Source organism: Pollicipes pollicipes, unplaced genomic scaffold, assembly GCF_011947565.3.
Source record: "Pollicipes pollicipes isolate AB1234 unplaced genomic scaffold, Ppol_2.1 Scaffold_7231;HRSCAF=8579_pilon_pilon_pilon, whole genome shotgun sequence".
NCBI lineage: Eukaryota > Metazoa > Arthropoda > Thecostraca > Pollicipedomorpha > Pollicipedidae > Pollicipes > Pollicipes pollicipes.
The window spans coordinates 3647377-3674441 of NW_023597034.1; the positions used below are offsets into that span (position 1 = coordinate 3647377).

The 27065-nt window shown below is 60.9% G+C and overlaps 1 long non-coding RNA gene across 1 annotated transcript; it reads right to left on the minus strand.

The window, feature by feature from the left end:
- Positions 1-3787: 3787 nt before the first annotated feature.
- Positions 3788-20675, minus strand: LOC119109591 (uncharacterized). Its single transcript, XR_005095435.1, has 3 exons — positions 20657-20675; positions 14301-14391; positions 3788-4607 (listed from the first exon to the last, which is right to left on the minus strand). It is a non-coding gene; the product is annotated as an uncharacterized LOC119109591 (long non-coding RNA).
- Between the last annotated feature and the right edge of the window lie 6390 nt (positions 20676-27065).

Genomic DNA, 27065 nt, shown 5'->3' on the forward strand with positions numbered 1-27065 from the left:
CTGACTGTCAAATTTGCCAAACGAATCTAACGCGGATAGCGCCACTCAGGTCGTCAGCATTAGTACGGTGGCCGCAGGCGTCTATGCGGTGATCGACCAGCGCTGTCAGCGCTAACGAGAGCAGCGGCCGACCCAAACAGAGCCATGAGAGCCCATTTCCCGCGCAATTACCGCCGGAACGGGAGGTCGACGCTCGGGTTGGCCGCGGGATGCGTTCATTTATGGCGCGCCCGGCCGTGGTCAGCCGTGACGCCGCCGCCCCGAGCGCGCCCCGGCACCACTGCGACCGCGCGCGCGGCACCATACAGCGCTGGAGGTGCAGCCGCCCAGCGCGCCCCGACACCACTGCGACCGCGCGCGCGGCACCACTGTGGCGGCTGGAGGTGCAGCCGCCCAGTGCGCCCCGCACCACTGCGACCGCGCGCGCGGCACCACTGTGGCGGCTGGAGGTGCAGCCGCCCAGTGCGCCCCGACCACTGCGACCGCGCGCGCGGCACCACTGTGGCGGCTGGAGGTGCAGCCGCCCAGTGCGCCCCGACACCACTGCGACCGCGCGCGCGGCACCATATAGCGGCTGGAGGTGCAGGCGCTCGAGGTCAGTTGGGGCTCACAACCCAGTCGATTAACCGAGGGCGCACCTTCCCCAAAAACGCCAATTTTCGCCGTATTTTGTTGTCTCGCTTTATTTTGCCTTTTGGGAAAAATTGGAATGCTAAATCTTGTGGTCATCTTTTTCACTTTACTTTTGCTTTTTGGGCTTCAAAAGACCGCCGCAACTGAACCACCCCTAAATCTGAACATTTTCAGCAAAGGTACTTTTTTTCCTTGAATGTAAATTGATAGAAATGAAAAACCTTTTAGCACACTTATTGAAAACGGCATTCATTTATTCGTGCTGTCTTCTTTGCCTCCTCTTTTTCCTCGAATGTGTCACGGTCATGGCTTAGACTGGGAGGGCGCTAGTCCAACTTTGGCAAGACCAGCCGCAATCTGAGGGGCTCTGGCGTAAATCGGAGGGAGGGTGCTATACTGGGTGTTAAAGAGGTCCAAGCCTCCCGCTGGGAACGATCGCCCGCCCTTGCACGCCGCCCGCCGGCGCGCCCTGCAGCGCCGTCACGGGCGTTAAGTGCCCGTGGGTTATGCAGAAGGCGAGCGCTTTCGGCTGGGATCGCTTACGTGTTGCCCTCCCTTATCGACTGCCGCTGTTGATTCAGTGGGGCCGATATCGGAAACAGTTGCCGCTCCGGATAGCCACGGCGATGGAGTCCTTGAAAGCTGTTGGGGACATAATATGGTGCCGCTCACCAAAGGAACGGCTGCAATCTCTCCGGGGATGGTCGATACTCAAAGCCTCGGTCGTTAGCTCACACATCTAAGTTGGTCCAAGCCAACGATATATGGAGGCATACTCCATGCATGCTGAGTTAAACTAAAAACGGCAGCGGGGCTGAGGAAATAATGTGGGTCTATACGATCGCTCGCTCGGGCTGCGATCACAGACGTTTATTAAACCAGGCACCGCGGTTTCAGCATTGCCATTACGTTCCTTCGGGCGAGGCACGCGTTGCTTTTATGCACGCGTATCTGAACTTCACGTAAACTGTGCCAGATCAAAGGGCCCCGCCATCAATATCTGAGCAGCAATGAATGTCTATCGGCATGCGTGGATGAATTCCCAGAAAAGATTCGTAACGATCAAGGAGCATGTGCATTGGTCGGCGATGGGATGAGTTTCCAGTGCGTTGCTCGTCTATGCGCAATAGTGAATTCGGATCAGCCCCGCAACGCTATAACGGCAAGCTATCCAGGGTCGTATGCGGACCTTTCCGTGGAGCATTTTACGCTCCACTTGCGGGGCCAATTACGGACTATTTTGCAGCGTATCTATCTTCTTATCGGCACGCCAGCCGCGAACGCTGGCCGCCGCGCATTATAATCAAGGCGACGCCAACAAAACACCGCGCTGCCTCATGCAGCGAGCGCTGTTATCAGAACAGCAGGAGATGACAGCGATCCTGCTTGCGTTAGAGCGCCATCTGACACGGCTGGTGCGGAGTATCCCCGGCGTCCTCCGCGGCATGGCACGTGGCCCACGTGCTGCGTCAATCACCAGCCCGCCATTGTCTGTTGCAGAGGATGGACACGAACCGGGACGGTCTGTGGTGACCCTGGACGAGTTCCTCGACTTCTGCTCGTCCGACCAGACGGTATCTGCTATTCGCTCTCACAGCTCACCACCGTGCTATGAGTGCCGGTTGTCGGGGCTGGGTCACGTGACCAGACGGTGCTTGCTCTCGCTGCTCACAGCTCACACCATGCTATGAGTGCCAGTCGCCAGGGATGGGTCAGCCGGCCGGCCGGTACAGGGCACGCGGTCTGAATCTTACTCGGCTCTGTCACCGGCCACGCCGTCCAGTGGGTATGGTTAGAACCAGAACACCTGTGGCCACCCTGGACCACAGCGATCAGCACACAGCAGTCAACAACCAGCATCAGACCGACACTGGAGCCGCGATCAGCACGGCAAGTGGCGGCTTGGGGGACCGGAACTCTTCAAGAGAGGGTGTGTTCGCGTCTACGTTCGGCCTCAGCCCGGCTGGGCGGGTAACGCCCGACCCCTGGCCGTGCTATGTACGATCACCGGACGCGAATTCTGCACTCAGTGGCGTGCGTCGCTGTGCGTGCCGGGCGCGTGAGCGTCCGCTGGCAGCCGAGATGGTCCGCAGGCGGCGACGACCCCGCCCCCGGCAAAACACTAATGGCCGCCGGGCCGGCTCGGGTTCCGGCCGCCGGGCGGCAAAGAAACGGTCTGAGGCACGGGCCGACGAGCCCAGCGAGCTGCGTTCGGCCCAGCATCGACTTCCGGCTCCGGCCCTGGCCCATGCCCTAGCCCTGGCTCCGGCCTCCGACTCCGGCTCCGGCCCCGGCTCCGGCCCTGGCCCCGGGCCCGGCCCCTGGCTCCGCCCCCGCCCCGGTCCCGGCCCTGGCCCCGGTCTCAGCCCCGGCTCAGCCGGTTTACGGCCTGCGGTTCGGATTGGCCGGGCCGGAGCCGGGCCGAGGATGGCGACAGGTCCGGCGGTCTCGCGGGGACTCCGCCCGCCCGGCGCCGCCGAACCACTGATGGACAGCCGGCGACCGCGCGCCCGCTGGCGCCGGGGCCGCCGCCGGCCCGGGGCCCGCCGCGGACGGCAGCGTGGGGTGAGGCATGCCGCCGGCCCGGCCTCGCCGCGGACGGCAGCGTGGGACGAGGCACGCCGCCGGCCCGGGGCCCGCCGCGGACGGCAGCGTGGGGCGAGGCGTGCCGCCGGCCCGGGCTCGCCGCGGACGGCACCGTGGGACGAGGCACGCCGCCGGCCCGGCCCGCCACCGAGCGGCGGCGACAGCGCTCTTCAGCGTGCGAGTGATTGCGGCGGCGGCACGAATAGAAATGCTATCGATCAGTCGGCCGGCGCCGGTATAAATTTTAGAGTGTTTCGTATCGGAGCGATGTTTGAGCAAACGCTGGACAGCGAGCGGGTAGCAGTGTGCTGGGCGTGTCGGCCCCTCGGCTGATCCTGGTCTGGTGACGTGCGTGGATCGACCCCGAAGAACCCAAGTGTGACGGCCCGGTGACTTGTGACGCACCATTTCGGTGTGTGCACGCTTGTTAGCGGCCTCACTGGCGTTGTTGGCGTGTTAGCTTTTCTAAAGACCGCGTTCGTGACAGTCATACACGAACCGTGGCATTCTCTTAATCGCGTCCTAATGCATGCTCGTATTAAGCCACATCGTGTACTTGTGTCTGCGAGCGACCCTTGCGACACTGGGGCATGCATGCTAATGATGGAGAGAAGCAATGACCCTGATTAACTGTTTAATCATGCAAATTCTTGCCATGGAATCGTGGAGGCAGATAGGACAGCGAGACATTGAGGCAGCGGGACATTGTTCACCATGCATCGTTCATTTATTGTCACCTTGAAACATCCCGCTGTAAAAGATATTTGACTTGGGAAGCCATATGTGCTTGAAGGCCATCGGTACAGGAAAAGGATGTCTGATCATGGTGAGTCGACTGCAAAGAGCTTACCGCAAAAAGCTTAGCGACCCGCCGAAAAGGAATATTAAACTGGCATCGCGTCAGGACAATGGCAAGCTCGTAAGATAACCAACGGCAACATCGGACAATTCCGAACCTTACGAATGCCCGCACAAACAGATCAGAACACAACACGAGCAGCATCCGCGAAGTGACCCTGCCACTGGCACAGGTGCATAAGTTCGAGCCTTCGAACCACCCACCTACACGCGCGGCGTACACAAATTATCACCCGGGGTGGCCTGAACACTCCAGCGCCTGGCTTCAGCCTGGTGGCCAGTCAGCGCCTGATGTCATCTCCTGCTCACGCGCGCCCCGCGCCGCAGCGGAGCTCCCAGCGACCTCAGGGGCGCCTCACGACGCGGGCTCCGGCCGCGACCAGACAACGTCACAGGCCGGAGGGACGCCTCGGCGAGCCGCTAGCGCTCCAGCAGCTCAAACAGCGCATCGGCCTGAGCGAGTGCCTCGTCCGCCTTCTCGCAGTACTGGAGCAGCGGCGCCGGCACCGCTTCCATGCCGTGGTACGCCCCTGTCGGCAGAGGGGGCGTCAACGACTGTACACCGAGGCTGGCCACGCAGAGGACAACCTCTACATCCATCATCTACATCTACTACATCTACAGCATCGCCTAAAAGCTGAGGTACACTCCTGCGGAACAAACGAGACATCGACATTTCCTCCACACCGTAGCACGTCCATGTACGAAAAAGAAACGGGGCAGGGGCACCAGCACCCACAGGTCAACCGCCTCAACTGGAACGGAGAAGGCAGGGTCAGCACGACGGATACCCATCGGAGTGGGACACGCCGTGGTGCGGCCGCAGCTGAGCCGATCCCCACAGCCCGCAGGACGGGGCGCCCAGCCAGACAGTGCCACTGGGCGCTCCCCAGCGGCGGGCCCGGGCTCCCCAGCCGAGGCGACCCCGCGGCGCCGGCGGCGGCGGTTCCCGGTCACGCAACGGATCAGAGGCCGCATAATCGAGGCGTTCGGCGGAGCCCGCTGGCGGCGATATGGCGTATGGCGCAGCCAATACCCGGGCGGCGGCCGGCGCAGGGGCGCGTCATCGCCGGAGGAAACAGCGGCCGACGGACGCCTCCCGCGGCCGCGGCCCGACCCGCCGCCGGAGACAGCGGCCGACGACCGCCCCCCGCGGCCGCGGCCCGACCCGCCGCCGGAGACAGCGGCCGACGGGCGCCCCTCGCGGCCGCGGCACGACCCGCCGCCGGAGACAGCGGCCGACGAGCGCCCCTCGCGGCCGCGGCCCGACCCGCCGCCGGAGGACAGCGGCCGACGAGCGCCCCCCGCGGCCGCGGCACGACCCGCCGCCGGAGACAGCGGTCGAGCTCGGCGGGTAGCGGCGAGGTCGGACGACCGGCCGCCGTCGTCGTCAGCGCCCGTGTCATTACGAATCAATCACTCACCAGTCTCTCGTACACGATCTCGTTTCGTAATTAGAGAACTTTCGACAGCATTCGATTCGGCTTGGATCCGACAGCCTACTGCGTCGGTGCTCGCCAAACTCCCGCCGACTGTCAGTTATACTCATCAGTCCATCTCCCACCCGGCTGACGACCTCGGCCCGCACTCGGCATCGTCACCCGTTACCGGCCCCCAGTCAGTCCCCAGCGACGGTCGGGCCCAGCCGCGGCACTGTAGCCCGGTCCGCAGGCCGGGAGCAGTCTGCCGGTACTGACCGGCACTGCCCTGAGGCTGTCGGTACCGACCGGCACCGCCCTGGGGCTGTCGGTACTGACCCGCACTGTCCTGGGGCTGTCGGTACTGACCGGCACCGTCCTGGGGCTGTCGGCACTGACCGGCACCTGACCGGCACCGCCCTGGGGCCGTCGGTACTGACCGGCATCGTCCTGGGGCTGTCGGTACTGACCGGCACCTGACCGGCACCGCCCTGGGGCCGTCGGTACTGACCGGCATCGTCCTGGGGCTGTCGGTACTGACCGGCATCGTCCTGGGGCTGTCGGTACTGACCGGCACCGTCCTGAGGCTGAAAGCGGCGTCAGTGCGGCTCAGCGGCGGCCATACACGGCCAGTTTTCGGAGGGCGCGGGGGCGGCCCGGCAGTAGTGACACCGGAAAGCAGCTGGTGTCTGTAGGTCACGGGGCGGCCGGGCAGTGGTGACCCCCGTGAAGCGGCTGGTGTCTGGAGGTCACATGTATAGTTAATTTATATATATATATATATATATATATATATATATATATATATATAATATCGCAGCATATTATATATTGTATATATAATCACGCAGAGGTGACTCCGGGGAGCTGCCGGTCTTCGGCGCTCGCAGGGGCGGCCCGGCAGCGGGGACCCCCGGGGAGCGGCCGGTGTCCGGAGGCCGCAGGGGCGGCTGGGCGGTAGTGACCCCCGGGGAACGGCCGGTCTTCGGTGCTCGCAGAGGCGGCTGGGCAGTGGTGACCCCGGGGAGCGGCCGGTCTTCGGCGCTCGCAGGGGCGGCCCGGCAGCGGGGACCCCCGGGGAGCGGCCGGTGTCCGGAGGCCGCAGGGGCGGCTGGGCAGTGGTGACCCCCGGGAAGCGGCCGGTCTTTGGTGCTCGCAGGGGCGGCTGGGCAGTGGTGACCCCGGGGAGTGGCCGGTCTTGAGTGCTCGCAGGGGCGGCCCGGCAGTGGGGACCCCGGGGAGCGGCCGGTCTTTGGTGCTCGCAGGGGCGGCTGGGCAGTGGTGACCCCGGGGAGCGGCCGGTCTTCGGCGCTCGCAGGGGCGGCCCGGCAGTGGGGACCCCGGGGACCCCGGTGACCCCGGGGAGCGGCCGGTTCAACACGAAACGCACGAGGCTGGCTACGGGGGGCCAGCGTGGCTAACCGGGAGGCACACGTGGCCAGACAGGGCATATGTACACCCTATGGGGGTTGGTGCTCAGCTCCGGTGCAGAGCTGAAGACCGATTGCCCCATGTGACACAGCCAAAAATTAACTTTAAACGTGAGAGGCAACTAGATCAGGCGTGTGGCACACAGACCACAAATGTGGTAATCTTGATCCCAGTCTTATCAAACAACTTGGATTTTTCAACTGAAATGGCTATGTTGAGAGCATTTTTGCATCGAACTCCTACATCTTCAGCCTCGAAATAGTTCCTTTGGCGAAATTTGCATTGGGTTAATCCAATTGCAGCGCAACTATTTGTTCAGAACACTTTGCGACAAATTTGGCCTTGTGATCAGTGGCATGCGAGCTTTAAAAAGCCCGTCTCAATGGCGATATGTTATCCAACGCAATCTAATCCGCGGAAAACTTGGCGACTTTGGCCTCGCGATAAAATAACTTAATTCTGCCGTAAGCAGCGCCAGAGCCTCGGCGCCACGCCTACGGCGAATTCGACGGGCTGTTTAAACTGATTGGCCGGCCGCCAACAGGCTCAGTCACCGCCAAACTTGAAGCAAAACAGTACTGTTAACAGCTCTGACCAGCGTTTTGCTCTTAAATCTAACGAAATGAACAGACTTAAGTATGATTTGGAAAACGTATTGGCCAGGAGTACTTTCTGGAGTCATGTACACTAGAACTGACAAGAGAATGTGTCATGTATATCCTGGAAAGTATATGACACTAGAATGTCACATGTCTGGCTAGTGACACGTCGTGAGAACGTTGAAAGAGAATCACTATCAATACCGCGCATTCACTGCGGACAGTTTTTGCCATATTCCTCAAATTTAACAATTCCGCTGTCTGACAGCCAACTGTGAATGGACAGATGGCAGCACACGAAGACTGCTCGGATGACACCCTCCAGCTGTCTGACAGACAACTGTGAGTGGACAGATGGCAGCACACGGAGAGTGCTCGGATGACACCCTCCAGCTGTCTGACAGACAACTGGACGGTGAAGTGGACAAATGACAACACACGGATAATGTCCAGGCCGAGCTCCCAACACAGACGCGATAAACTATCACCGTGTTCGCGCTGCACGGGACTAAAAACCCACAACGGGCGAGCAACAGGAGTCTCGTAAATACTGAACAGCATGGGGGGGGGGGCGGAGGGGGAGGGGGGGAGAAAACGACCGCCTCATCCAACTGCTGCGCCCACTGTGGATGGACGGAGCAGCCTTCAGCGGCTGTTCGCAAGTGAAGCCGACGAGTCGGCTCCGCGTTCGCAGGCGTGACCCCTACTTCGGTTACGTTCGTGAACTCGGAGGCGAGCAGTGCTGCTCACGGCTCCAGCATAAGTCCGGTGCTTAACATGTTACGACCGCGTTGTTTGCAGTTTTATCGTTGAGTTCCCCGTTTGCAGGCCGGCCACCCAGCAATCATATATTCATGATCTCCGCGACAGCTCACTCACGGCTGGTGGATTATTCAGCGCCGCTCTCACCGTCGCGACGAGCACTGATTACTGTTCTATTCATCACGGTTACCGACTGCGCTGCCCGTCTATTAATGTCAGAGGAGCCATCTCACGTAATTGCTATGGCAGCAATTGACCCAAAGCGTTCAAATGCGGGAAACGTTAACGATGTCTGTCGCCGTCGATAAACGGTACCGTGTTGTGTCCGACTTGGTGACTTAGTGCTTGAGAAAGGCAGGAGTGTCTAAAGACCAAGCTAATATCGAAAGAAATACAAGTTGGAGAAGAAAATTGTTTGAAAGGCATGTAAGAGCGAGCGACAAAAAGTATCGCGATGTCGCCCGGCCAGCTTCCATCAGTCGTCGCTTTCGAACCGGAACCGCAGCCGGTGGGGATTGTACTGCTCCATTCCAGCATTTACATACAAAGCCAGTGGCATCGAGCCGGTCCGTCTGTGTTGCTCATCCGTCGCAGCCGGCTCTGGCGGCGCCCGTGCCGTCTGGTGGCGGGGGCTGGCCTTCCATCAGCGCCGGATCAGGACCGACCCGGGCCGGCGCAGCTCTGACAGCCACGCCGATCCGACCCGAGACCAGCCGCCGCCCGGCCCCGACCGGCAGCGGCGCTCGTCTGACGCGCCTCTGGGAGCCCCGGCGATCCGACCGGAGACCGGAGACCGGAGACCGGCCGCCGCCCGGCCCCGTCCGGCAGCGGCGCTCATCTGACGCGCCTGTGGGAACCCCGGCGATCCGGCCGGAGACCGGAGACCGGAGACCGGCCGCCGCCCGGCAGCGGCGCTCATCTGACGCGCCTGTGGGAGCCCGACGATCCGACCGGAGACCGGAGACCGGCCGCCGACCAGCTCCGTCCGGCAGCGTGCGGCTCGTGCCGGAGACCGGCCGCCGCCGGTCTCGTGCGGTGGCGAGCTTTCAAAGAATCAGATAACACCGGCACGATCAGCAGACAAGCTTTCAATGGTCGCAGTTGGCACCGAATGTCAGCTGGGGAAGCATATTCCCCCTGAGTAGGACGGTCAGTCGGACAGCAGTGAGCCGGCTCGTGTGTTTCAGACCACGCTGGGATTGCTCGTCGAGTCCTTTGACAGCAGCCGGATATCAGCTTGGAAGAAAAACATATTGACAATGTCAACAGGCGAAACCATGTTCTACACGCGCCGTAAATAAATGACGACTTGGCTTCTCCGGTGCATAAGTTATGCAGTAGCAGCTAGGCCTAAGTATACGCTATAAGCTATCTAATAAAACCTGACAGAGCAACACAGAAGCATAGGTCAGACAGAATAACGATGCCGAGCACCGTCGTCGCAAAAATGGGTTGGGCGTGATCTAAGCTGGTTCTATTTACTTCGGAATAGCGAGCACAGGCTAACAACTATCCAAGTGCATGTGGCGAATTGGATAGCAACTCAATTACAGGATAGACGGCCGGTGTAATCAGTCCGAATTACAGGCCTTTTACGACCGGGAAATTGCAAACATTTCAATTCCAGCTTGGCAAAGTCAAAACACAAACTGCTACTGCAATGTTTGCAGGTCCTTGCAAGACGCTGCAAAAGTTCTTCACTATGGGCGGATATTTAAGATCAACCGCCCAATCCTCTCTCCTTTAGAACCTACTGAAAAACACACTTTCATTTCTATCAGAAAGTCATCAGCCACCTGTCCGTGAAATTTGGGATAATATTACCACGTGATTACCCAAGCGCAGATCATAATTGCATTTGGAAAAAATTACGCATATGTCTCGCTGCGCAAATAAAACAGTTCCCAAGCGACACTTCGTCGAAAAAAGAAACGTGCTAGATGAAAAGTGTTAGAATTTTCTCCAGTAGTGCTTCTAGTATAGAAGTGCTAGAATTTTCTCGTCGGAAAAAAAGATCGTGCTACACAGGGTGACCGGAGGTGAGGGTGATCATGCTAGATGTGCCTGCACACAACGTCGGACGTTTCTGCCGCTGAATCACGGAAAACATGCGGCATTAAAATGAGATCGACTGGCAAAGCGATCGACCAGCTGGGGCCGCCGGGAACGTCAGGGCGTGGGTCGTGACGGCCGGCAGCGCACGGCCCAGTCGGCGGGGCGTCAGGGCGCGAGTCGTGACGGCCGGCAGCGCACGGCCCAGTCGGCGGGGCGTCAGGGCGCGGGTCGTGACGGCCGGCAGCGCACGGCCCAGTCGGCGGGGCGTCAGGGCGCGGGTCGTGACGGCCGGCAGCGCACGGCCCCGTCGGTGGGGCGTCAGGGTGCGGGTCGTGGCGGCTGGCAGCGCACGGCCCCGTCGGCGGGGCGTCAGGGCGTGAGTCGTGACGGCCGGCAGCGCACGGCCCCGTCGGCGGGGCGTCAGGGCGCGGGTCGTGACGGCCGGCAGCGCAGTGTGCATGCTTCACGAGCTCTGGTGCCGCCGACCGGGTGAGAGCCGGAGACGGCCACGTTCCATTTAGTTACATAAGCCGGTTAGCATTCGAAAGAGCGCCGCCAGAGCCCAGCGCGCCTAACTCCTCCTGGGGCCACACTTCTCGGAGGAGCGGGGGCTTCGTATTCCGGTGGAGCGGCCAACCCCATCCCCCCACTTTGCTGTGAGTCCCACGAACTTTAGAGGTGAAGTGGGCTAAATGAACGAAGGAGTTGAACATTGCATATAAATGGCAAAGTTTTAGTCATTTTGACACGGATACGCCTCCTCCCTCCCCCCGCCCCTCCCACTCACACGAACACAAAGGTTTGGCAAGATAAACTTTCTACTATTGGGCACCCAGCACCCTAGTCCGACTCAAGGATACTATTCGACCCGTTGGATACCAGGTGGAAGAAAGGACCTGTTTTTTTTATGAAATCATTCGGATCTTTGTTCCATGCCGTTAACCATTGTGTGGTCTCAAGGCCATCAATTCCCTGCGGTATGCAAACACATTGCCAATATCTTCCCATATTTTAAACGCGCCATTTCGTGGTGCAGCGGTGCGCGCGACACAAAAATGAACGCAATCGATTCCAGCAAGGTAACCTTGCAAGTAAAGTGTTCAAACTTAAGTTGAAAAAGCCACCCGTTATTTACCATTGCGGCATGCGCAATAGATTCAGTACAAAGTAAAGTAGTTCCGTTCCCACCGTCATGTTTTTCACCAAAACTGCATAACACATTCATAAAGCATTATCCGGCCCCGGGCTCAAAATGAAATGTGTTTGTGATATAAGCAGATGCGCTTCCCAAAAAGTTCATACAGCAATCAGCGTCTCGCTCCCGCTCTAGCTCTCGTTCTCTCGCTCTCTCGATTTGGGCCCAGCACATGGTGCAACACAGTTGTCCGGTGGTACACGCTGCGCCCCAGTGTCCCGAAACGCACAGACCCGCCTTTCCCACGCATTAATTCAGGCCTCCAAGCTAACCAAGGCTGCGCAAGGTAACCTCCAAGGAACCCTCACGACGCCCCCTCACCTCACCCCCCCCCCCCCGCCCTAAACCAGCCCGGTGCGGCCTTCGACACGATCGAGCGGACGTTGAAATCCCCGCGCGCTGTCGCTGAGCCTTTGCGATGACAGGACGCCGTAGTACCATTGCGCCCGGCGCCATCTGCCGCCCACGAACAGACAGGAGCGGGCGGCCACACCCGACACGGTGCGCCTCCACCGAGTTGGCGTGCTCACACCGAACGTGCTCGCTCGGCTCACACGCCCCGGCCTGACGCCGAACGTCCGCGTGCGCCGCGCTCGACGTCCAACCGCCAGCGATGTCGGCAGGCGTGACGAGCGGGAGCCACGCGGACGGCGCCGGCCGCCCTGCGAGCCGATCCGCGATCTCCATCTCAGCTGAGCTGCGCCATGTCCCCCGGGCCGGTGCAGGGCCCCCTCGCTGGGACTGGAGTCGGACTCGGGTGGGGAGGGGGGGGGGGGGGCACACTCATGCCGGCCCGACCGACGCGCCGGTGACCGTCCACACAGGCGTCACTGGGCCATGGCGGGACGGCCTGACCGGAGAGGTTGGCCGGTTGGCCGCCCGCCGCCGGTTACCTCCTCAGACGCCGCGGCCTGCTGCTCGCAGATGCCAGGCAGGTCAGGCACCGCAGTCAGAGGCGGTCACGGCTGGCCGCCTCCCCACAGAGGACGGCGGGGTGGGGCGGGGCCGGGCGGAGGCGGGGGAGAGGGCAGGGACGGGGCGGGGGGGGGGAGAGGGCAGGGAGGGCGGGCGGGGGCCGGGGCGGAGGGGCGGGGCGGGCGAGGGCGAGGGCGAGGGCGAGGGCGAGGGGCCGAGGGCGAGGATAGGAACGGGCATGGGCGGAATTCCTGGAATGGGCGGAATAATCTGATCAGCGCGAACCGGTTTCCGAGCCCGAAATCTCTCGGTCAGCTAAATCATTGCTGCTTTGGCGTTTCACCTTCGATCGCAACGTTTGTGATTAAAATAATGTCATAAAAAGCAGCACTACCACTCCCCCATGGGCCATTCGAGGGTAAAAACTTTCCACGACTTACACCGTAACGAGAAAACCCCAGGAAAAGTGCAGTATACATCAGTAAAAGTGCAGTATGCATCAGTAAAAGTGCAGTATACATCAGTATAAGTGCAGTACACACCAGTATAAGTGCTGTATACATCAGGAAAGTTGGCCGCAGCCTTCCAAGTATTGCACGCCCAAGCCTTGTACGCATGCCCACAAAACACGCATGGTTGTGTGCTCTCGCGTGTTTCGTAATTTTCTGTCACGAGTGTTTAAAAAACTGCCACATATATGAGCGACTCTCATCAAATTCCAAAGCAGCAGAAATCAGTTAACGGAAAGCGCTACCTCAAATTTCGAAACAGCGTAACCTTACGACGCTGCACGGAAAAGCATTTGTACACCACCTTGCACTCGCTGCTCAAGATGGTTTTGGTTTCACATACATTCTGTGAGAGGCGGGACCGTCAGGGCGGGGATGGGGGGGGGGGGGGGGGGCACTGCAGCGCTGTGTCCAAGCTTGAGCCGCCCCTCCCACACGTACGTAGAGCGTGCGTGCAATGTACATGAGCCGACCCGGACGGGAAGCTGTGGAAGCCTGCGCACAGCCGGACCTTTAACGAGAGGTGACCGTCAACTCGGTGGCCGGCACCCGTCAGCAAGTGAGACTGCCCACCGTACGCAGGGGACAGCCGACCTATCTCAGCGTGCCAGCGGTGCTGCGTCACCCAACAACGGGCGGCCAAGAGGCCAGCAGTGGCGCAGGCGCGCACGCAGGAGCTCGAGCTGAAACGGAGCTCACTGCCCACAGAGCACAGCTGAAACGGAGCCCACAGCTCATAGAACACAGCTGAAACGGAGCCCACGGCCCACAGAACACAGCTGAAACGAAGCCCACAGCCCACAGAGCACAGCTGAAACGGAGCACACGGCCCACAGAGCACAGCTGAAACGGAGCCCACGGTCCACAGAACACAGCTGAAACGGAGCCCACGGCTCACAGAGCGCAGCTGAAACGGAGCCCACGGCTAATAGAACACAACTGAAACGGAGTCCACGGCCCATAGAACACCGTTGAAACGGAGCCCACGGCTAATAGAACAAAGCTGAAACGGAGTCCATGGCCCATAGAACACAGCTGAGATAGAGCCCATGACCCACAGAGTAACGTTAAAACGGAACCCACGGTCCACAGAGCACAGCTGAAACAGAGCTCACGGCCCACAGGGCACAGCTGAAACAAAGCCCACGGTCCACAGAAGCTGAAACGGAGCCCACGGCCCACAGAAAAAGTTGAAACGAAGCGCGAACCGACAAGGCGACAGCTGAAACTGATCACACAACACAGCGCACCTGAGACGAGACGCACGGCACGGGACTCAAAAGGCTGTAGAGGGCCCGGCGCGGCGCGGCTGCCACCCCGCCTCGGACGGCACACTCACCGGCGATGGCACCCGCCATGGAGCCGATGGTGTCCGTGTCTCCGCCTAGCGAGATGGCGTACTGGATCGTGCGCACGAATGGACTCTCCGCCTGCCGACGAGAGGGCCGCTCATTAGCCAGCCGTCGGCGGCGCGCGGCCGACCCCGCGGGCGGCCGAGGTCGGGGGTCGAGGGGGGCGGGGGGCGGGGGGGGGGGGACCCACACCAGCGGGACACTGCAGACCGGGTGACGGACAGTGTCGATCCGGATCTCGCTGCGTTCCGTTGGCGGCCGGCCGTGACTGCGGGAGGTCAGACCAGGCTTCTCTCCTGAGACGGCAGGGGGGGGGGGGGGGGGGGCACAGGAGAGATCTGATCTGATCGGATCTTTAGATGAGGAGAATCAGATCTGCCGCACGCGGTTCGGGTCGAATCGACCCCCGCAGACCGCCGGTGTTGGGAAAGTCGGCTTTTGCTGCCTTGTTGAATGCCAGAGAATGCTTTGTTCCAGAACCGAAGCTAAACAAAGAAAACACGATGTGTCCACACCAGAACAAAAAAAGCGCAGTCAGTATGGGAGAAGAACCATTTCAAGCACTTGCCTCAGAAAATACGAAAGGTCTTTGAAGAGATACAATGGGATCCTAGAAGTGTTCCCAGTCGGAACCAGGCATGTCTGCTGAGGCAGTGCACTGCAATTCGGGAAAGCTGTCTGCAGACTGCAAATGACTTAAACTGCGGCATTTTGCCACGCAATATGTGTGCATCCCTTCCGTGGCGAGGAATCGGTGATGCATCATCATCGGTGGCGGCTTCAAACAGAGCCCAGATACCAATGAGAACACCAACGTCCAGGACATCACCAGCGTCCCCACTTCAGAGTCCGTCGGGTATCAACTCTAGCTTCGACAAGGCTCCCTTACCATCGACGGATCGTAACATTTTCCACTAAACGCAACACCAAATGGCCTCCGTCGGAAGGGCCGTGCCTGCGCAATGGATGCCGCGCTGCCAGCGGTCGGCACATGTCGGTGATGTAATCACTATGCGCTGAGAACGGCCTCTTATCGCCCGATGCCCTCCATTAAATTTTGCAACACCCCCAGTCCACGACTATCGAAAAGGTTTACATTCTAGTCAGTGGTTGGCCAGGAGCCCTTATCCGCTGGCACTCGTACCCCGGACAGGTCGAAGCACGGAGAGCCGATGGCAGCAGTGAAGATAGGCATTGTATGGTGAAGAGAGCCAGCAATGCACTATTCCAAGCAGCCCCTTGTCTTGCTTGTTATTTAATGCTTGCCAAGCATACGTGCGGTGCAAAAGTGGCACACGGTAGCACACGGTAAAGTAATCTCTATTACATGAGGTTAAATTCATAACCAAGTGGCACCACGTCAAAACTGATGTTTAAAAACAGCGTTCCTGATGTTCTGAGTCGGAAAACAGTTCTGAGAGGGGAGGAACACGTTTTGGAAGCCCACAGTTTCTCTGACGTACTTGCACCCATACTAAACCCGGAAAAATTCGCTCTGTTCGGGTTAAAAATTATTAGTAAGTAGCAATTATGAATAGGTAAACGATGAATGCGGAGACAAATTATTATAGATAATCACGATTGACAGTAAGTCAACGTGAGACGCACCCACACCAATGAACACCAGACAAGTTTGACCCTGATCTGGTGGCTTGCCGATCGCGATCATCGTTGACAGTGCCCTTGCCCTCGGAGTGAAATGAGCAGTTTGATTGGAGCGTCCATGTATTGCTGTCTGATCCGGCGTGTGTCCTATCATGGAGTGTGCCGTTCCTGAGCTAAAATTGAATGCAGCGTCAGCAAACATTCACCACGCCGCAGTTCACAGGCATGTTGCTGGCCGTCCAAGTTGCTAACCTCCGCCCCGGCCCTTCGCTCGTGGGCGTCCGCCGAATGGCTCGGCGCCGGCACGGCACGTTCTCCTCGCTCTCCCCTGCCCTCTCTACGACCCCGGATGTACCGGAAACACAGCCTGATGGCCGACAGAGTAACGGGCAACACCAGCGAGAAGACCTCGGCCCCGGGCCAGGCCAAACCATTTCCGTGCACAATGGGGCGATCCCAGAATGCAGTGCGAAGATCCAACCACGCGCGCCGAGACAATGGAAAAAGCTGGGGTGATCCAACCACGCACGCCGAGACAATCGAACCAGCTGGGGTGATCCAACCCCGCACGCCGAGACAATCGAACCAGCTGGGGTGATCCCACCCTGCACACCGAGACAATCGAACCAGCTTGGGTACCCAACCACGCGCACCACGACAGTAGAGCAGGTTGGGATGATCCAACCATGCACGAGACAATCGAGCCAGCTTGGATGATCGGGCCACGCACACTGAGACGATTACACCGTCGGTAAAATCGCCGAAAACGGTGTACAAAAGCTCAACAGCGTTCGGCAAGACATCGTGACGAGGCCAGTCACGCCGTCAAGAGCGGACAGCACGAGCTCTCGGAACCTCCGGATGACTGCGCCGGCCAGCGCTGTCGCCGTTCACACAGGCGTCGCGTCATCGGGACAGGGCGATGAACACGCCGCGTGCCAGGCCTCGCGGCGCTGGGTACACGGGTGACGGAGTGGGGCGGCAGACAAGCGGTCCGTCCCGCAGCCCTGGAGAACCCCGCTGGCGTCAGACCCTGGCGACGTCAGACACTGATGACGTCACGCCCTCCTTCCCGTGGTTCCGTCCGAGGTCCCGGCGCCGGCCGAGCCGCGTCTGCTCTTGATCGCCGCAGTAAGACCACCGTCCCGTCGTCGAAAACGGCTGCATGGCCGGACGTACAGCCGCACCGCGGCCTTCTTTTCGGTTTGCTATTCCGGCCGCACTGATACGGCTGTCCGTCAGTGTCGGATCAGCTCTCGGGGAACGCCTGCACGTGTGCGCAGTCTGCACGATCACAACGTTCAGGTTTCGAAGCATGCTCATTGAATTCATACCGAGCGGGCACTTGCGCACAGTGTCAATGTCCCGAATATAAAAGACTGAAGTGAAAAATTACTCTGAATGCAATCCTTGAACTAGTTTTTCACCCATAACAACCAACCAAAGGCGTCAAATCTCTGCTCGAGCGTGAATGCTATTATCTTGGCATCCGGACACGCGTGCCGTAACAACTGCGTTACAACAGCCTGGGTGAGCTGAAGAGAAGCGGTAGCTGGGCGGAACTCAAGCGGTGTGGTGTTACAAGTGCCCCACTCCAAACCACACCTAAGGAGCTTCCATTGCTTCAAAACCTCTGCTCTTGCTGTCTCTTCAATGTTCTGTTGTTCTGAAATGTCTCAGAACTACAGTTCGATGCAATTTTCTAAATATTTTAGGGCAAGTTTCATTCAACTCTCTCAAACACGGCGCGTTAGCTTTCAGGTACCTCAGGCGGCCGTGTCTTGGCGTGTATGGGTACCTCAGGCGGCCGTGTCTTGGCGTGTATGGGTACCTCAGGCGGCCGTGTCTTGACGTGTATGGGTACCTCAGGCGGCCGTGTCTTGACGTGTATGGGTACCCTCAGGCGGCCGTGTCTTGACGTGTATGGGTACCTCAGGCGGCCGTGTCTTGGCGTGTATGGGTACCTCAGGCGGCCGTGTCTTGGCGTGTATGGGTACCTCAGGCGGCCGTGTCTTGGCGTGTATGGCGCAGTAAGGGACCAGGAGCACAATGATTGCGTGAGACATCCTGTCCAACAGCATCGCTGCTTGTAGCACTCTGGACCGGTAGTTCGCAAACTCACATATTCAAAAGGTGTTTCGCCTGTCATACAGCAGCACAAATCGGCTACTACCTGGCCATCTCTATTCAAGCCCTACCTTCAAAAGTGAAACATGCCCCCCCCCCCCCCCACCCCATCCCGTGCCGCAAAGATATTTGGGCACTATCCCACAGATCCCAAAAAGTTCCACTGTGTACGACTCGGAGGCTGGCACGACCGTGTCTCAAGGCCACACTGCGCGCGCGACGGCCGGGCATACTACTGCGGGACACGACATTCACTGCGCCTTGAGAACATCCACCAAGCACTGAGAACGAGCTCCACTGTGCCCTGAGAGCGACATCCACCGTGCCCTAACAACGACATCCATCGTGCCCTTAGAACGTCATCCAGCGTACCCTGAGAACGACATCCACTGTGCCGTAAGAATCACATCCACTGCGCCTTAAGAACGACATCCGCCGTGTCCTGAGAACGGCATCCATCGTGCCCTGAGAACGACATCCATCGTGTCCTAACAACGACATCCATGATGTCCTGAGAACGACATCCACCTTGCCCTAAGAACGACATCCACCGTACCCTGAGAACGGCATCCACTGTGCCGTAAGAACCAAATCCACTACGCCTTAAGAACGACATTCGCCCTGTCCTGAGAACGACATCCACCGTGCCCTACGAACAACATCCACCGCGCCTTGAGAACGACATCCACCGTGCCCTACGAACGACATCCACCGCGCCTTGAGAACGACATCCACCGTGCCCTAAGGACGACATCCACCGTACCCTGAGAACGACATCCACCGTGCCCTAAGAACGACATCCACCGTTGCCCTACGAACAACATCCACCGCGCCTTGAGAACGACATCCACCGTGCCCTACGAACGACATCCACCGCGCCTTGAGAACGACATCCACCGTGCCCTAAGAACGACATCCACCGCGCCTTGAGAACGACGACCGCCGCGCTGGGGCTGACGCCGTCCGTCGCTTATCTAATTGCCCTCCGTATGGTAAGTGGGCGGCGGCTTTATGCTAAGCAGCCGAGCGCACTCCTGGGCTCGCGGCGCCCCCCCCCCCCCCCCCCCCTCCCCGGCGGGCGCACTCGCGCCATAGCAGAGACCCCCGGCCGTCGGAAGGCAGTGCCGTAAATCTGGCCCGATTCGCAGCAGCCGCGCCGGTACGCATACGCTCCGTGGAACCATGGGCTGTTAGCTGCCGGGCTTCACTTTCGTGCAACCAGTTCTTGAACGCAGGCCGAACATCCGAAAACTTGAACCCTTACGACCAGCTGTTTTTTTAGGAAGGCAAACAATTAATCAGAAGTAGGTCTAAACAAATCTAGGAAGGGAAGGCATGCTAGCGAGGGTTGCAAGATCAGCCTGAAACGCAAGCTCGGGGCAACATTGGCGTGTTACAGATCAAGTTTTCCAGAAACGTATAAAAATATACCTAAAAGTTAGGTGCTCATCAATACGTAAACAGACGCTTTGGTTTTTCATACAGGTGATGGAAAAAATGAATGAGCTACCGCATGTAGAAGGTTGGTCACGAGGCTCCGGGTGCCCCCCGCACGGGGTGCAGTCGACAGAAACCGGGTGTCCTCCGTACGGGGTGCAGTCGACAGAAACCGGGTGTCCTCCGTACGGGGTGCAGTCGACAGACACCGGATGTCCTCCGCACGGGGTGCAGTCGACAGACACCGGGCGCAGTCGACAGACATCGGGTGTCTTCCGCAAGGGGTGCAGTCAGACACCGGGTGTCCTCCGCACGGGGTGCAGTCGACAGACATCGGGTGTCCTGGCCGACTGACGTCCCCAGGCAGGCGGTTGTTTGCCAGGCCACGCGGCGACATTAGGCGGACATGACCGGTGAAGTATTACCCGGAGGGTGTCATGAAAAGCCAACGCAAGACACACGGAGTGATAAACCTGGACGGCGGCAGGGTCGGCCAGAACCACATCTCACGGGGGAAATCAATGGAAAGGCTTGGCGCCATCTGTAGACCCCTCCCCTCCCTGCCCCGCAACAGCGTCCGTTCAGATCGGCCTACCATGTGACGTCACCTAAAGCTCCATCCAATCACAGCTTACGCGGAGGCCTCACCCATAAGGACATTACAACAACCATAAGCTTACACCTTTCGTCAATGTTAGTATCGCACGATATTTGATGTATCAGCATTTTACTGGGAGTAGCTGGTAAAAGAGCTAATGACGAAAGCTTTATAACGTAAGCATTCGACATTTCGGCCAGAGGCCACCATTACGAGCGTGATGACCCCCGGCAGAAACGATGAGCGAACGATAAGGCCTACTCGACGCCCAGTGGCCTTTTTAGATGAAGTGTTCCCGTTCTAAATCGGTCTCAAAGCGTCTTCTGAACGACGCTCTCGACCGGCATCGTTACAGCGGCGCCCCCTGCCGGTCGCTCTGGCGAGATCAGGCGCCGGCGACCGTCTGGAGCGCACTCTAAGTATGCGCTAATTGACGCCGCCGCCTGTACAGTTGATGCTCGCATGCCGTGGTGCAACCACCATTATCATCTGCTGGTCCCACAGACCTCCCATAACCAGCTCGCCCGTCTCGGGCACCATCCGGTCCGTATCCACCCCAGCCTCTCAGACTCTGACCTCGATGCCGGGCAGCGGCGGAGGCCGCGCAGGAAGCAGTACACGGCCGTGGGCACGCTGTTGAGGGCGCTGACGTCGTGCCCGAGCAGGGCGACGACGCTGTCGCGGCCGGGCGCCGGCTGCCGGCGCAGCAGCTCGCCCGCCACCGTCAGCATCTTCTGATACGGCGCCGCCAGCCGACCTGCGTCCACGATCCTGCCGGCGGCGGCGCGGCCTTGCTTACACGAGAGTACGGCAAAGCGAGGGGGGGGGGGGGGGTCGGGGGAGTACCTGCCCCGTGGTGGGAGGCGTTCCGAGGGGCGGAGGCGAGAAGGTACACACAGCAGGCATATTCCACGACGTTGGTCACACTTAAAGATTTAGTGCGCACCTTGCGAATGGACTGATTTATGTGAAGAGAAGATGCTAAGCCATGCTTGTTGCTTGACCCGCGAGCCATCAGCTGACCATAAAACTTCGTATCAACGGCAGAGTTTAATGGCGTAAGTTTACGGCGCCGCTCTCCTTGGCACGGTCCATTCCACCCTCCGACGTCACGTAACCCTCAGCTCGGTCACTACCACCGGTCGCAGGCCAACCCAGTCAGGGACAAACAGCGAGCACGAAAAACGACTCGAGCCGCCGCGCAAAGGTCGGGTGAATACGGAGAGGAGCGCTATAACCGGCCGCACTAGCGGATATGGGACAAGCGTAAAGGATGCGAGGCTGCCAATATGCACGGGCACAAGCATCACGACGAGAATACCGAGATCAATACAATGAGACGGGGCTGAGCTTCGCATCGTATTTGCCAAACCAATGGCGGAATACAATTAATGATTTAAAACCAATGAAAACAGACACGTGGGACAGCCGGAGTGAATTTGTGAGAAGGCTTCCGGTCGGAAAACGACCAAAGCCAACATGGGCAGAGTTTTCTGCACGCTCCATACGTTCACCTGGCTGGAAGAGGGCCTCCGCCTAGCGCTGCTGCTAGCCTGCACCCCCACCGACAGGGCGCGGTGCGGAGGTCCAAGCATTGTCGCCGGGCCGGCCGGGCGGAGCGTCGCGCCCAACGCGGCGCCAACCGCGAGACAGCGCACGCCACACGTATCCCAGCTAAGCCGGCTGAGCACACTGGCGGCCCATTAACGGACCGGCCACCTGACGCAGGCAGCCGCTCCACAAACAAACGGGCCCCGCGCGGCGGCACGGCACGGGCCCAGGGGCCGGCGCCGACAGCAGCAGCAACGGCTAACTACTCCCTCCCCTTCCCTTCCCTTCCCCACGGCAGAACGATAAAGCACGAAGGCCTGCCAAACGAAGAGGGGCTCGTCTCTGCCCCCCGCTCCCCCCCCCTCCCTGCCCCGAACGACGAAGTGAAACTCCACTAGTTGAGCTCCGATAAATCCCACCCTCTCCATCCGAGTCCTTAGACTGCTCGACGCTTTCACCCGAATGACGGGATCTCCTAAACACACCATCCCAGCCATCCCGCCCTTGACGCCACCACCCGATTCATGCCACCCCTGACACCACCACTGGGCCATGCCACCCCTGACGCCACCACCCGAGTCATGTCACCGCTAACGCAACCCGAAGACGCGCCATTACTGACGCCACCACCCGAGCCATGCCACCCCAGACGCAACCAGCAGTTGCCCACCCTGACGCCACCACCGGAGTCATGCCATTACTGACGCCACCAAGTGAGTCATGCCACCCCTGACGCCAAAACCGGAGTCATGACACCCCTGACGCCACCACCAGTCATGCCACCTCCGTGCCTGCGCGCGCCGCGCCGGCGCTGCGGCCGACCGGCGGCGTCGCCATGCGTCACCAAGGAGCCGCTCAGCCACAGGCGCCGCATCATAGCGCGCGCCGCTAACCGACAGTCCTTCGGCGTCCGGGCCGAGTTTACGGGCCGACCCGCGCCTGTCCGGGCTCGATTGAACCGCGCCGCCGCCCGAGACGGCGCCTGCCTGGCGCCGAGGGCCACTTCGGCGTCACGTGCACCGGAGTGGGGCGCGCCGGCCGGCGCGACGACGCTGCGTCCTGCCGGGCCTCGGGGAGGCGGGGAGGCGGCCGGAGCTGCCGCGTAAGGTCGGCGGTGCGAGTGTGCAGCACGCGGCCGGCCCGCGGTCCCGTCCTCTCGGACGGGCGCGTCGTCCGCCGGCGCTCGGGCCCCGCGCGAGCCGATGCCAATACCGGTCCGGCCGCGGCCGGGCCGGCTTCCACCTCGGCTGCATCCGTCGCCGACGCATTCGGGCCCGAGAGTGGGCACAATAAGGCGGCCGACTCGTCAAGCGGCGCGGCCGGGCGGCGGCAGATTCAGCTCCCGGCTGGCACCGGCGCAGTGCGCCCTTAAATAACAATAGCACCTTTGTTTTCGCCCGCTTCATGTTTAATATCGGCGGCTCCGTGTCTGTGTTCAGATCAGAATATGTGCATCAAACAGCTGCGCAGCATCGCCCCATTTCGCTTGCAACTAGTGTGACCGCACTCCACTGGCTGCTAACTGCAGCGCATACCAGCGAACCCAACAACGACAGAGTTCGACCGACGCAACACGAGAGCGAGGCGAGAGTCTCGCGTGACGGCCGCACGTCGCATGGGACGGACCTCACTGCGGTGCCGTGTGGGGCCGGCAGCGGGCGGTCTCCACGCCGAGCGAGGCAGGTCGCCGCGCTGGAGGACCGATGGCCGACCACAACTCGCCGCTTTATGACTCGCGAAGTGGCCGGCCTCGCCGCCGACGCTCGGCCGGCGCCGGCGGCGAGGCCGGCCGGCCCCTGGCTCAGTCTCTCTCGGCGCGCCCATCAGACGCCCCCTGACCACGCTCGTCGACGAACGGCACGCAACCACGGAGCGCTCCCCGGCGCCCTGGCCAGATGCCATCGATTTCGGCCAGCGGCGACGCCGGTTAAAACGCCTCCGACCGGGAAGGCATGCAGCGAATACAGACGGACAATGGAGTGGCGGAGTGGGGCCCACAATGGCCATGGTAATAATGGCACCAACTCTGGGAGTAGCTCACTGAACGGACCCCGCGGCTCGGTGCTGGAACGGCTTCCGTAGGACTAAAAGGTCACCACCCAGCCTGGTAAAACGGTAAAAATAACAAATAATTTTGACGGCGCCTGATCGCCAAATACTGTACCAACAACAGTGCCCGCGATAGATGTTTCTCTCATACCCAGGGCAATGTGCCGCGCCAGGTGAGAAACCTCACACATGTTGACGCGTCTCGGCCTTTGCGCCAGTCACTCGCTGCAAGACGAGGCCGGCCTGATAACTACTATATTACTCGATCGGCAGCCGTGCACGGGGACGGCTCTATGCACCTGTCAACGTGGCCATGCCATGCGAATGACCACTGACGTTTCACGGGCCGTAAAACGACCGAAGACAGCCTTAACCATCAGCACGACGATCCAAGGGCACTCCTCCACACAGGCCCGTCCGGGAGAGTGGGGCGGTAGAAGCTGGTGCCAACCAGACCCCTGGCCTGGGACCGGGCTCCTCCAGAGATATGGGTCACCCGGCACCATCTCCGACCGACGCACGTTCACACACACACCCGTAGCCAACAGCGCCGGCCGCATGGCCGCAGACGCCGGCCGGCTGTCACCAACAGGGTTGGAATCTCAAGCGGGCTTCATTCAGCCGACCCGTTTGGCCCTGGGACCAGGCCTGGCCCGGCCGCCCCGGTCCCAGGCCATCGCCAGGGCGGCGGGCAGGGTTACGGCAGGGACATGGCGAACAGGCTGACAGGAAAGAAGACAAAGGTGGGCAGAGACGGGCACGGGCCAGAGACGGGCAGAGGCCAGCGGCAGCGCGGACCCGGTGACAGAACAAGAGGCCAGACACGGGCAGAGGTCAGAGGGCATGCGGACCCGGTGAGAGAGACAGAGGCCAGAGACGGGCAGAGGCCGAGGGCAGTGCGGACCTGGTGAGAGAGACACACAGAGGCCAGAGACGGACAGAGGCCAGAGGGCAGTGCGGACCCGGTGAGAGAGACAGAGGCCAGACGGGCAAGGTCAGAGGGCAGTGCGGACCCGGTGAGAGAGACACAGAGGCTAGAGACGGGCAGAGGCCGGGGGCAGTGCGGACCTGAGAGAGACAGAGGCCAAGACGGCAGAGGCCGGAGGGCAGCGCGGACCCGGTGAGAAGACAGGAGGCCGAGACGGGCAGAGGCCGGAGTGCAGCGCGGACCCGTGAGAGACACAGAGGGGCCAGAGACGGGCAGGGCCGAGGCAGCGCGGACCCGGTGAGAGACACAGAGGGGCCAGAGACGGGCAGGGCCGGAGGCAGCGCGGCCCGGTGACCGGAGCAGGATCACCCCGTCGGCCCCGTAATGAACGGCGCTGTCACGCAATCACGTCCGCACGTCACACATGATTGGGGCCGGCCAATCCTTGCACATGCAACACGCCACTCGATAAAACCCTGGGTCGATCCATAAAGCTGCCACATACTCAGTTTAATGGCCTGGCGCGGTGGTGGCGACGTCATATTCGTACTCCCCCCCCACCCCCCCACACACACACACTATGCCCTCCTCATATACTACGCGGCGCCCACGTGGGTATCGTAATGAGGGGCTGGCGGGTGGCGCATACTGGCCAACTTCGTCACAGTTGACCTTCCTGACACTAGTAGTCCACGACTGCACGCTTTTTGTATCTTGCCTACAAGAGGTTTCACTGCTCGCTCTCGCTGCCACTGCTCCTATCTCTGGGGCGTGGCCCGTGGCACGGCAGGCTGAGCCTGACCTGATTGCAACCTGACCCGGCCGCTGCGTTGTTACAACCAGCTCGCTGACTCTGCCCCGACCCGGCCCCGGCTGCCGCTCGTCTCAGTGTGGGCGGCCCGGTGGGCTCGCTGTCCGACCCCTCCGCGTCACGGCCGAGCGGGGGCGGCCGCTGCCGGCTGCCGCTGCCGCTCGCGCTCGTGCAGGCGGCCGGCGGGCTCGCCTGTCCGACCCTCCGCGTCACGGCCGAGCGGGGGCGGCCGCTGCCGGGAGCAGGGCGGGGGCGCTCCGCCCCTTGCAGCAGCGCACCGACTCACTCGTCGCCGCTGCACTCCTCCCCTGCTCCAGTGCGTCCTCAGCCTGTCGATGAAGTCAGCAACCGTCCAGGGGCCGGCCGGGGTCAGCCTGCAGCGCCAGTTGTACCGCCAGACACTGCCGACAGGTCACAAGTCAGGTCAGGTCATGCGGTCAGGGCACCGTCACCACACGACATGTCAGGTGATGTAAAATGCACCGCCGTACACCGTGGACGCCATTGTGGTCAGGGAAGTCGCGTAAACCCCAGACAAAGGTCAGGTCAGGCCAAGTCAGGAGAGGTCCGATGGGCATGGCCCATCCCGGACCTGATTGAAACACGACCAGTGTCCCACCTTCCAGTTTGCAGTATCCGTCGCCACCGCCGCTGCATCCTGCAGTGGCCAGTGGCGGGTACCGCCGGACCTCTGTGGACGACTGTCCACAGATGTCCCAGTGTCGCCGTCTTAGGTTCGCGGACGCGCCATTCTGGTCCGAAGCCGACGCGCATCTCCGTCCAGACCGGCTCCGCGGTCTCCCGCCGTCCCGGCGCCGACCGGTGGCGCTCTGTGACGCCGCCGGCCGGCCCGTAGCAGCCGGAGACTGCGGCCAGACACCGCGGCCGGACACCGATGCTCGGCTCGCAGGCCGCCCGGCGACGGCCACAGCGAGCCTCGCCGCGGCCACGGCAACAGCGAGCCGCAGAGTCGACGGCCACAGCCGAGAGGCGACGGCCACAGGCCACACAGCCGCGCGCCGCGTTACGGCCACACGAGCCGCCGCGCCACGCAAACAGCGAGCCCCGCGCCACGCACAGCGAGCCGCCGCGGCGACGGCCCAGCGAGCCTCGAGGCTCACGGCAACAGCGAGCCGCCGCGGCCACGTCAACGCGAGCCGCCGCGGCCACGGTCACAGCGAGCCGCCGCGGCCACGGCAACGCGAGCCGCCGCGGCCACGGGCACGGGTCGATGCACGAGACCGCCGGCGCGGCCGTGATGGGATGTGGCAATAGCACGCGGTGTGACGACGCGTTCGCCAGTGACCCTCTCGCGTATACGCCAAGTTGCCTCCTTGAAGTTTGCCACGCTATGCCTGAGCGCACGCGTGCGTTTTATCCTCCTGGCAATTTCGCACACGGACAGTGGGGGTTATTGGGGACGGAGAGTGATCACTGTGTGCGGCACTCCACTTCCAGGAGCGCGTATTTATTTATGGTCGCGACGGGGCGCAACGTAATTGGCCTCGCTGTTGACTCTGTTGGCCAAGACACTGACACCACTGGTGCTCCAAAACATACTGAGGACACAAAACGCCGCACAGAAGGCGGATAAGCGTCACTCAATGTTTCAAACCGTGATGGCTACCAGTTACTGGTGGTTAAGA